The 11,024-nt window shown below is 42.6% G+C and overlaps 1 protein-coding gene across 6 annotated transcripts in view; it reads right to left on the reverse strand.

The window, feature by feature from the left end:
• The window catches only part of GPR63 (G protein-coupled receptor 63), a 45,808-nt gene extending 44,039 nt beyond the window's left edge, over positions 1-1,769 (reverse strand). For 3 of the 6 annotated variants that reach the window (XM_045011965.1, XM_045011967.1, XM_045011964.1), the window contains exon 1: positions 1,299-1,769. The gene's annotated coding sequence lies outside the window, so the exon portion shown is untranslated. Of the gene's footprint in view, positions 1-640; positions 973-1,298 lie in introns of those variants that run through there. The other 3 variants (XM_045011968.1, XM_045011966.1, XM_045011963.1) reach the window with 1 other exon arrangement.
• Between the last annotated feature and the right edge of the window lie 9,255 nt (positions 1,770-11,024).

Consider the following 11,024-nt stretch of genomic DNA (forward strand, 5'->3'; position numbering starts at 1 on the left):
CAGTCCAAGAATTCACAAGTCAATATTCCTTTCTTAGGCAATAATTAACATGCATCCTCTGGTAGAAAGTATTTTGGACTTGAAATCTATTTAATATATTTTAAAGTAGAAACCTCAGTCCCCAGCCACCCAATTTAATTTGCATTTCTACAGACAAAGCGACAATAAGACAATACATAAGAGAGAGAATTGGAAGGAAAAATAGAGAAATATAGATACAGTATAGGCTACAAAATCAAACTGTAAAGAATCACTATTAAAAAGGTAAGGGAAGATAAGAAATGACATTCAACCCTTTAAATATTTACTATGAATGTAACTCGTAGAGAATAATAGGGAGCTTTCATGTTTAGATCACATACTGAACTACAGCTTTTATTTAGCAACCACTCTAAAGAACAAGCCCACAACTCAGGCAATAAAAGAAAAAACATGGACTGCGTGTTCTCAGCACCTCTGCAAAGAGGCCAAAGACCATTACAAAAGGCACATGTTTCATGGCCTAGTTCGAGCAGATATAAAATAATGCCAGAATTTGAGGGACCAGATGAGGAAACACTTTTAAAAAAGAAGAAATGGAAAGGTCTCAAGTGCAGATTTGTCTGGGGAAATAATTGTGAGTGAAACCTAAAGCGCCTACCTCATGGCTGACAAAACCTCTACTTTTTAGCACCTTTAGTTTTGGAAAGAAGAGATAGTTTCTTTGGCTGAACTCCACAGCAGTGCAACTGCTGAAGACTGTTATAAAACCCTAGTAATCACTCTGCCTATCAATCAATGGCTTGATAAATGGCTCCTGGAATAAAGCCTGAAGATGAAGCTGATTTTTCCCACCTGGACGGCTGGCTAGAGATTATTTTCAGCTTGAATTGGGCCTGACAGCCAGTTGCCCTGGGGCCCAGGAATGCAAGTACTCTTCAGGGTGCAGATTTCTAAAATGGCCTAGCTGCTTAGAGACAACAGCCTGAGTAAATGGGCACCAGGTGCCATGGAGAAACAGTGCGTTCCTAGCTCAGCCCTCATCAGAAACGAGAGAACTAGTCTAGTGAATGGATTTCCATGTAGGTGCCTCCGCACTGTAAGTTAAAGAAAAAAATGCACCTGAGATAACTGTGCAGGGCTCTCCAGAAAAAGAAAAACCCCAGCACAATTCGGGGGTTCACCTCTCTCCCATGCAGACGATCCACTCCCCCGGCGCGCACACAGAGCCCCGCTCTCCTCCCGCACCCCCAACTGGAGCAATCTACTTGGTCTGAACAGCTGGCAGAAGGGTGTTTAGGAAGAGAACAAAGTCTCACCTCAGAACACACACCACGCCTTGCAGATCCCGGCGGAGCAGAAGCCTGGCCTGATCCGATGCCTCCTGGAACTTTCCTGACATAGCAGCAGCAGCAGCAGCTCGCTGCCCCCGACTGGAGAAAACAAAAGGTTCAAAGCTGGGAGCAGGAGGAGGAGGAGGCAGCACAGGCAGCCCGCGAGGCGCATTGCTTGCAAGCTGGGGCTGCTGTCTCTTCCTCAGGGTAGCCCGACTGCGCCCCGCTCAGCGCAACCTTCCCCATTGCTTTGAGGATGGATCTGCTGTTGCTGCTGCTGGACGGACAGACTCAACGCCCGGTCGGAGGAGGAAACGTTTCCCTGCCAGCCGCCTCCTTCACCTAACTGCTTCCCGGCAAGCGGCTGCTGGCCGTCCCGGTCTATGCAATGCTGCAGCTGCTGCCGCTGCTGGGGCGGGCCCCCGACCCCGGGAGGGGAGGAGACTTCGCGCTCCGAGAACGTGCACCAGTGGCCGCGCGCTCCCGCCGAGCATCCCTTGGGCGGGCCGGGCTCCCCGCCCTGCGCCGCGCCGCGCCGGCCGCTCCAGGTATGTGGTAGCTGCCTGGCGCACCTTGCACCTGCGTTAGCAGTCGGCCCCGGCCCTGAGTGCAGGCGCGAGCGAGCGCAGAGCAGAGGCCCGCTGCAATGGAGCGAGGCTGGTGCTTCCCAAGGGAGAGTGCTCAGAGCCGGGGGGGATCCTGGACAGGGGCAACGTGCAATGGAAAGTCTAGTCTGCTCTTGCGCTGGGCATGTAAAGGAACAGTTTATACAAACCAACTGGGACTTAGCACCAACTTCTGCTATGGAAACACCGGGGAGGGGGGTGTCTGTGATCCCGCTTTTATTTTGTTCCTACATTCGCATTAAGGTCTTGCTATTAAAGTGGATGTTTAAAATATTTCCGTTAGGGGAGATGGATGTTGCTGCACACTATTTACAATAAATCGTTTCCCTCTCATTGGCTTGGCACATACATATAAATATGCTCCATTTCTCTAATGTTGGATTTTCCCCGAATCCTTAACTCTAATTATGAACAGAAACATGACTGTAGAAATAACACTTCCTCGCTCCATAGATATCTGCTCCCTTTGTGGATTGAGTCATATCTGCTGACTTTAGTGACTAAAATAAGTTTTTACTGCTTTTGACACCCCCATAATGCCAATACAACCAAGCGGAAGAGGGTTGGATTCAGTTCTGGCTCATGTATCAACAACAGAATTGTTAATGAAGTCTAACTGTAGAATCTTCAAGCAAGGTGCATATTAATAGCATCAGTAACACAATTCAGGCAAGGGATGAGCTTAGCTTTCAATAAATTTGATTACATTGTATCAAGTGTATTAATTTTATTTCAATTAATTGTATTTTCAGTTAAAATAATTTGTGGAAGACTAGTTATTTCTTTATGGGAGCAGTGTCAAGACTGGAAGGATATAATGCCACTATGAAAACTCTTTTAATTTATAAACTGAGTGTATTTGATCTCTCAAACTTAAAACTCCGGAATGCCATTTTTACTCAGACAAAGTGGGTGAGGTAATATCTTGTTCTGGACCAATTTCTGATGGTGAGAGAGACAAGCTTTCAAGGCACACAGAGCGCTTCATAGTCAGTCTTCACTTTGGCTATTACAAAGAATGTAGTAGTTTATTCAGCACGTGTCTCTATTCAATCCCCAAGTATTGGGCAATAACCCAAAATGAGAGAAAGAAGAAAATGAAGATTACAGGAAGCTTCAGGTCCTCTCATTAATTTCTTGAACACAATACAGATAGTGGATATTATAACAAAAAGAGGTCAAGGCCCATGCTTTCAATAGTAGCTACCAAATATGCATCCAACCTGGGTCAGGTTTTTTGTGGGGGACGGGGAGGAGGGATATTTTGTTTTTTAGATGCTGGGCACGTGCATCTTCCATTGAGTTCAGCTGCAGTTGTGCGTGCTGAGCACTTTTGAAAATCAACTTTGGGCAATCAGAAATGAAGGCACCGAAAATCAATGACTGCTTTAAAAAATTGTGATACAGCAAATCAGTGACTATCAAGATGGAAATTAACTCCCTGGCTATTCTTAAAACATCTCTTCAAAGCTTATTTCATTGACAACCTGTTATATCTTCACTGCTCAAGATTAGCATTCCCAGAGCATTCTGCATTTATTTACTAGTTTTACTGTATGCATACACAGTTTGTGCTTTTATTGAGAAATGCTTCAGTTGAATGTACCTGAACAATTAACTTGTCAGGCCAGCATGGATAGTGGAGTTTCATCCCCGAGAAAAAGAATAAATCTTGCCTTGACCTTCATATTTTCAGTTCATCTGGATAGAATGCAGTGGGCACAGTGTTTTCCTCTTTGTCCCCTGAATTAATGCACCAGCTTCACCTCTCTTTCTTCTTTGTCTGAGGGAAGAGCTTTGTCATTCCATGGAACGCTGTACATTGTTGGATCACCCTTTGAGCAACACTGCTCTCTGGTGAATACAAGCAGTGCACTTCAAAAGAAAGTTTCCCTTCTCACGTGCATCTTTAAACACTAATACAGCTGGTCTTCCCAACTGAGAGTTCAAAGTGCCTAAGGAAACCAACTGGTAGATCATTAGTCTTTCAGAGCTTTGCTTAGGAAACACAAAAAGACTTTATTATGGCAACACTGCGGCCTTTATAGGTAAGCTGGCTCTTCATTGGACCAAGTATGGGGAGGGAGATGGAGGGGCTTCACTTGTCTATGCAGTCAAGACCCACAGAGCTGGTCAAGAAATGCACACAAATGAGCCTTTTGTCTCCCTCATCCTTCAATGGGCATTGAACCTTTTCCCCTTGATGCCCATTCTGACCACACAGAACAGCTCCAAATAATGAGAAAATGATTGTAGTAATAAATACTTATGGCATATTCATACCTAGCCAGTGCAGGAAGGGATTACCAGACTTCCCTGGAATCAGGAAAGTAGAAAGAAAGGCTAATCCTGTAAAACTGCCCAAGATAAGATACCAAGTCTGGAGAGATGGCCCTTTGACAAATTAACCAGTAGCCAAAATTACAAGGGTTGGTTACTCTTGGCCCACAGCTGGAGGAAAACTTGGGTTTTTAGGCTGGTATGCTAGGGCAAACATTGGCTCAAATAAAAAATAACTATGAGCAGGGTCTAAATGGACCTGCTAGGGCCCTTAAATAAAAAGGGACTTTTCTGGTCATTTTACCCCAGAAGCAAGTGGTGAGTGGGGGAGGGAAAGTTTCCCTAACAAACAAACAAACAAACAAAAAGGACTGTCATGAGTGGCTACATCTACAAGGAAGTATTTTTGAAAATCCCATTGCCCCAGCCTTAGTGTACAGGTCCTTCAGGGGTAGGAGTGAAAGTAAAGACTGTCTGTTGGCATTTTCACTACTGTTTCTTCTAGCACGGCAGGTTTAGACAACACAGTTGTTCTCAACCAATTTACCATTGTGGGACGCATTTGTGGCCCACAATGTGTTATGTGGGTCGCATCCAATACCATCTCTGTGGTGCTGAGGACGTCACATGGGCCACATCTCTGTGCTGACTGGGCCCCCACAAACAGCCTATGGGTCGCAGGCTGAGAACAACACAATGGTCAAACTGCTAGTGTCTTCTCCACACCAGAATTCCCTCCTTTGCTAGCATCTGTAGAGCTGCAGCAGTGCTAAAGCAATGGAGAGATTTTTAGGAAATATTTCAGTGTGGACAAAGTCCTGGAAGCAAGAGTAGCCCAATTTGTGGACTAGTATGATAGCAAAGACTGGTGTGTATTAATTCCTGATGCGTGGGAACAGGCAATGCTGATGGCAGGGACTTATTTTAGATTTGGTTCTTTGCAGAAGCATACCCCGACTGTTAAGATCTTTGTTTACCCTTTACCTGCTGTGGTGTTCAATGTTTTTGAGAGCAGTGGGTAACCATCTAAAATGTCATTGGCCTGTCTTACTCACAGTGCATAATACACAATGATTAGCACAAGTACTATATAATTTATTTCTTTGACTACAACTGTCAGAATCCTTGAAGCAAATCACTACCCACAAACACGTTACATGAGAATATTTGTGTTGTGTTTAGACTTTTTGAATTATTTTGCTCACATGAATATTTCTCTTTCATCCACAATGTTGCTTTTTCAACCCCATCTAAGAGGTGTCTGTGGGAGGGTGGCTTTCAACACCTAAAGTACTATTCTGAGCCAAATCCCATTCAGATTTCCCTCCTAACGGAGCTTAATACAATGTAAAAGATTTTGCATGCTTCTTTTTAGGTATCTGCATAATGTGCAGCACAGGCCAAAGTTTAATAATATAGGGAAGATTGGGAGCAGAAATCACACCCTCCCAAAACCTCTTTATTAATGGTAATTGTCAAAATGTGGAACACAGTTGATGGAATAAGTCAATTATATTTATATATAAGCCAAATAGCACTGGATTTGGGAAATGGGCATACCAGATGAGATGCTGCACAGACTTCAGGCAAGAGCACTTATTGTATTATGAAGCAATTACATAACATTAAATATTCAGAGTCCTTTATAAAGTACCATCATGTGCTAACCAGAAACAGGGCCTGATCTGAATACTTGGTCTGGATCTGAACCTCTTCCCCCAAGTGCAGAAGTTTGGATCTGGGGAGCTTGGTTCTAGCACATCTCTAGTACCAAGATTTTATGATGTCCACCCTCTTAATGCCTGCTTCTTCACTGTAATAGAGGATTAAACTTGAAGACCCTGGAAAAAAAAAGCAAACACTCACTGCAACAATTAGGGTTCCAGTCCAGCACATGCACAATTACATGGACTTCAATGGGACGACTCATGCTTAAAACTATACACATGCTTAAATTCTTTTGCTGAATCTAGGCCTAGGATGCATGCAACCATACGACATTAACTGAAGCAAGTGAAGAAAGACTAAATGAATAAGGGTTATGTTGAAAAAATAGACTGCTATTTTTGCAGTGGAAGCATATGACATGTATCTGTTAACTGATGCAGAAGGCTAGTGAACTGGAGCTGAGCTTGAAATGTAGCATGAAAATCATTTCACACCTTCCAAAGTCATCCTGTGATGTGCTGTGAAGCTGCCTCTGCTATAATGCAAGCATCCCATGTCATTTCCTCACAGTTTCAGTATTCTGTCTCCCTTACTAGGCAACAAAATAGAAGATAAGAGATGGTGCATCACACCTTCGGAAACCTGAGATTAAAAAGAAATGGTATTGACAAACAAATCTTTAAAAAAACATAAATCATGCCCAATCCTTTTTAAGAATAGAGAGGATAGAACAAAAGTAACTTTACTTCCCTTGCCTTTAGACTCAGATTTCCACTCTGTTGGATGTGCCTGAAAAAAAGAGTGACAAAGCTGAAGATGATATATGAAATAATATCCTGCCATCTATCTGTGCAGGGAAGTCAATGGCACTTTGGCACCAATGATGGTAAGATGGTGACAAGCCTGCCAGCTACCACCCTCTCAAAAAGGCCACTCACTCACAGTTGGTGCAGTATGGATCTGCTTGCCTTTGAAGTAGGCTAGATGAAAGAAATCCTGTTGCATCTGTGTGCCATCCTCATCTCTTTAATCCGGGTGAAATTCAAGGTGCCCTTTGTGATCTAGGAAGCCCTAAAGAACCTCAACTATGTCAAAGTCCATCTTCCAGTTCTATGCCCTTTAATGACAAGGATGCTTGATTTTAAGAGGACTTGGGAGCCTATCTGCATCTCCTGATGCCTAAATACATATACAAATCTGTCCCTTTGTTTGTAAAGAGCCTAGTACAACAGGCTTCAGTTCTTGATCCCGTAAGACAAATAATGTATGACCACATTTTATTTGCAAAAGGTTGGTATTGCTATGGCACAAGACTGACTCTGGGAAAAGCAGAATGTTTGATATGATTTGAAAAAGCACTTTCACTCACTGAAGCAATCACAGCTTAGTAATCAACATATGCTTCCTGATGCAAGCTGTAATCTATTGTGCTAATACCCTCATTAAATTCTAGTCTCACCTTTTGACTAAAGTGATAGGTCTTTTAGTGCTTCCAAGCTTAAGATAATTTTAGAGGGGCCATCTAACAGTTCTGATAGTTCAGAGGTGGGAAAAAGAATAAAATATTACTTAACTAATAAAGATCTGGAGAAAGGATACATTTTATCACAGACACTGTCAAATCCTTCTCACTTTATTCACACAAGTCTTGGCTTCACTGTTGATATATGATGATGGGATAAGCAGAAATAGAATTTAGATCCTCCTTTTCCAAAAGCACAGGCTGCTATCACTTGATCTGAAGGAGAATCTCCAAGTCTTAGTGTAACATCAACAGACCCCGGTTGTTGGCGGGCAGGATTAAACCTGGGACCTCTGGAGCTTTGTGCATGAGCCTCTACTGCAGGGGTAAGCAACCTATGGCACATGTGCCAAAGGTGGCACGCGAGCTGATTTTCAGTGGCACTCACACTGCCCGGGTCCTGGCCACTGGTCCGGGGGGCTCTGCATTTTAATTTATTTTTAAATGAAGCTTCTTTAAACATTTTAAAAACCTTATTTACTTTACATACAACAAAAGTTTAGTTATGTAATATAGACTTATAGAAAGAGACCTTCTAACAACATTAAAATGTATTATTGGCACGCGAAACCTTAAATTAGAGTGAATAAATGAAGACTCGGCACCCCACTTCTGAAAGGTTGCCGACCCCTGCTCTACTGCATGAGCTAAAAGCCAACTGCCTGTTAGCTAAGGCTGTAGAGCAAACTCATGAATCTCTCTCTCTCTAGAGATCTTGGTGCCACTAGATGGGACAGAACACCACACCCAGAAGGTGTGTGGGTTACATTAGCACCAGTGGGACCATTCACTGCCTAAGAGGAAGAGAATTTGGTCAATAGAGCAGAAATGCACCAAAATTGTTCCTATTTGTGGAAACACTTTTTTTTTTTTTTTTGGTGCTTGTAACTCTGGGAGCTGAATGATGGAACATTCTCCACTAGGAGTTTTCAGCTAAGAAATGAGCTTCTATCCTTGGTCCTAAATAGTCAGGAATCATTGAACTGTCAAACATACTGCAATACCTGTCTGTTTGTCCGTGAATGGATGAATAGATTGTGTTGCATAGAGGTTGTAGTTTTTCCTAGGGGGTTGCTGCTGGTTCTGTTTATTGGATTATTTAAAATAATGTCAAAGGCGCCCAGTTTAACAGGAAGGTTCCCTCTCATATGTTGTAAATTGAAATAGAATAAGATTATTCTTCTGAATGCTAATATTGGGGGAAATTATAAATCACTGAAAACAACTATTAGAAATAAACTGCCTTTTACTCTTAGTCATAGCTACAAGCACTGGAACTGTGAGGCTATAGCGTATGTGTGTATTTAAATATGCAATTTTGTATACATCTTTCCTGTGTCCGTGAAGTTCCAAACAGAAGCAGCATAAGGGCTGGCCCTGTTGCTACAACTGTAGCAAATGCACATCCAAGGTGGAGTTTTGCACTAATACAGTAAAATATTCTGCATTATGGTTTTCAAGTGAGGAATGAACCTCCAGAGGTTCTCTTCTAATAAGTTGAAATGCTTACCTAAGGGCTTGTCTACACTGGCACTTTACAGCGCTGCAACTTTCTCACTCGTGGGGGGAGGGGGTAAAAAAAAAACACAAAAAAACCCACAAAAAAACCCAACCAACTACACACCCCTGAGCGCTGCAAGTCTCAGTGCTGTAAAGTGGCAGTGCAGACAGTGCACCTGCGCTGGGAGCCACTCCCCTCATGGAATTTTTTTGTTTGTTTTTTGGGGTTTTTTAATAGCGGTGCTGCGACTACACAGCCATGTGCTTTAACTTTGCTAGTTAAGACTTACCCTAAGGCTTCCAAGTCATGTGCTGGATAGCTTGTGTTTGAAACAAAGGAAGCACAGGCTGCATGGCAAAGGACTATAAAAGGAAGCTGCATCTTCTCCATTTTGTCTTCAATCCTGCTGCTTACCTCTGGGAGGAACTTTGCTACAAACTGAAGCTCTGAATAAAGGCCTGAATGGCCTATCCAAGCTGTGTGGCCCATCCCACTAGTACTGCTAGGAACTTGATATATGGACTTTGAAGTCTTTGTATGTATGTGACTATTTTACTTTATCTCTTCTTGTTCTCTTTTTTCTTTATAATAAACCTTTAGTTTTAGACACTAAAGGATTGGCTGGCAGCGTGGTATTTTGAGTAAAATCCAAACCTATACTAACCTGGTAATGTGGCTGACCCTTGGGGTCAGAAGAACATTGTGTATAGTGAGCAGAGTTTTAAAATAACTTCTCACTGTACTGGACCTAGGTGCTGACTGAGAGCCAGAGAACTGGAATACAATAAAGGGGGCTGTGAGATTTTCTTCCCCTCCCTTCTTGATAACCAGTATGGGGAAATCAAAAGCACAGTTTGACTGGTTGAGGAGTTTAACTTCAGTGTTACCCACCTGTCTTGGAAGTATCTACTCTCCCTTTTGCAGCCTGCCCTGACCTTGGCATTTCCAGTGAGGGCTACCCCACGTACACAGGGTCACAGGCAGCACATCAAGACCACTGCAGAGAGTTTAATCTCTTAATAGATATCAGATGTAGGAGAAGAGCACAGAGCTACCTATCGGTGTAAGAAGTGGAAGAGGGAGGCCCTTAAAGAAAAAATGCATTTTGGTAAATATCTAAGTCATTCATCCAAATTCCCATAGGCTTTTACTAGTTTATATGGAGCAGAAATAGGAAGAGCAGGCTGTTCATAGCTCAAGATGGAATAGATCCATGATTATATGCACTGGACTTTAGTAAACAGATCTTTCTAGGAATAAGTTAGTTTCTTGCCTGCTAATCTAGCACATTAATAATAGGCTAATATGGATTAGCCCAATTCTCAATAGCACTTTCATATTACATTTCAGTCTGATTTTAAAAAAAAAACTTTTTTTTTAAATGCCTAATGTGGGGAGTATTAGGAAAACTAAATTTTGGCCCTTGTGCTAAAGTTGCCCTGTATTCTTTAGCATACTTTTACAAATTCCAGAGGGAGTAAATACTATTTAACAAAAATCTCTGCACTCTTGTTATTCAAAACCTTAGACAATGCTCCACATACTTACTATGATAAAGAAGCAAACAGTGTAATGAAATGGGTCACTGAAACATTGACAGTTCACAAATATCCTCTCAGACTCCTTGATCTAACCAAACAAAATCCGTTAAGTGTTTGTTTATAATTGCAGGCCAGCATTACAGTAAATTAGGCAAACAATTCACCATCAAGAATAATTTGTTCAGGGCCCTGTTCTGTGAACTGGAAAGTAAACATTAAAAATCAAAGTTTTTCCTCCAACCCTGAGCAAAGAATGATGGAGAAATAGTGCATCTTGAAGCAATGCTCATGCTCCAAAACGTCTGTTAGGGCTGGTCTACACTACGGGGGGAAATCGATCTAAGATACGCAACTTCAGCTACGTGAATAACGTAGCTGAAGTCAAAGTATCTTAGATCGAATTACCTACCGTCCTCACGGCGCGGGATCGACGTCCGCGGCTCCCCATGTCGACTCCGCTACCGCCGTTCGGGTTGGTGGAGTTCCGGAGTCGACAGGAGCTCATTCGGGGATCGATATATCGCGTCTAGATGAGACGCGATATATCGATCCCCGAGAAATCGATTGCTACCC

The sequence above is a fragment of the Mauremys mutica genome, chromosome 3 (assembly GCF_020497125.1).
Source record: "Mauremys mutica isolate MM-2020 ecotype Southern chromosome 3, ASM2049712v1, whole genome shotgun sequence".
In the NCBI taxonomy this organism is placed as follows: Eukaryota; Metazoa; Chordata; order Testudines; family Geoemydidae; genus Mauremys; species Mauremys mutica.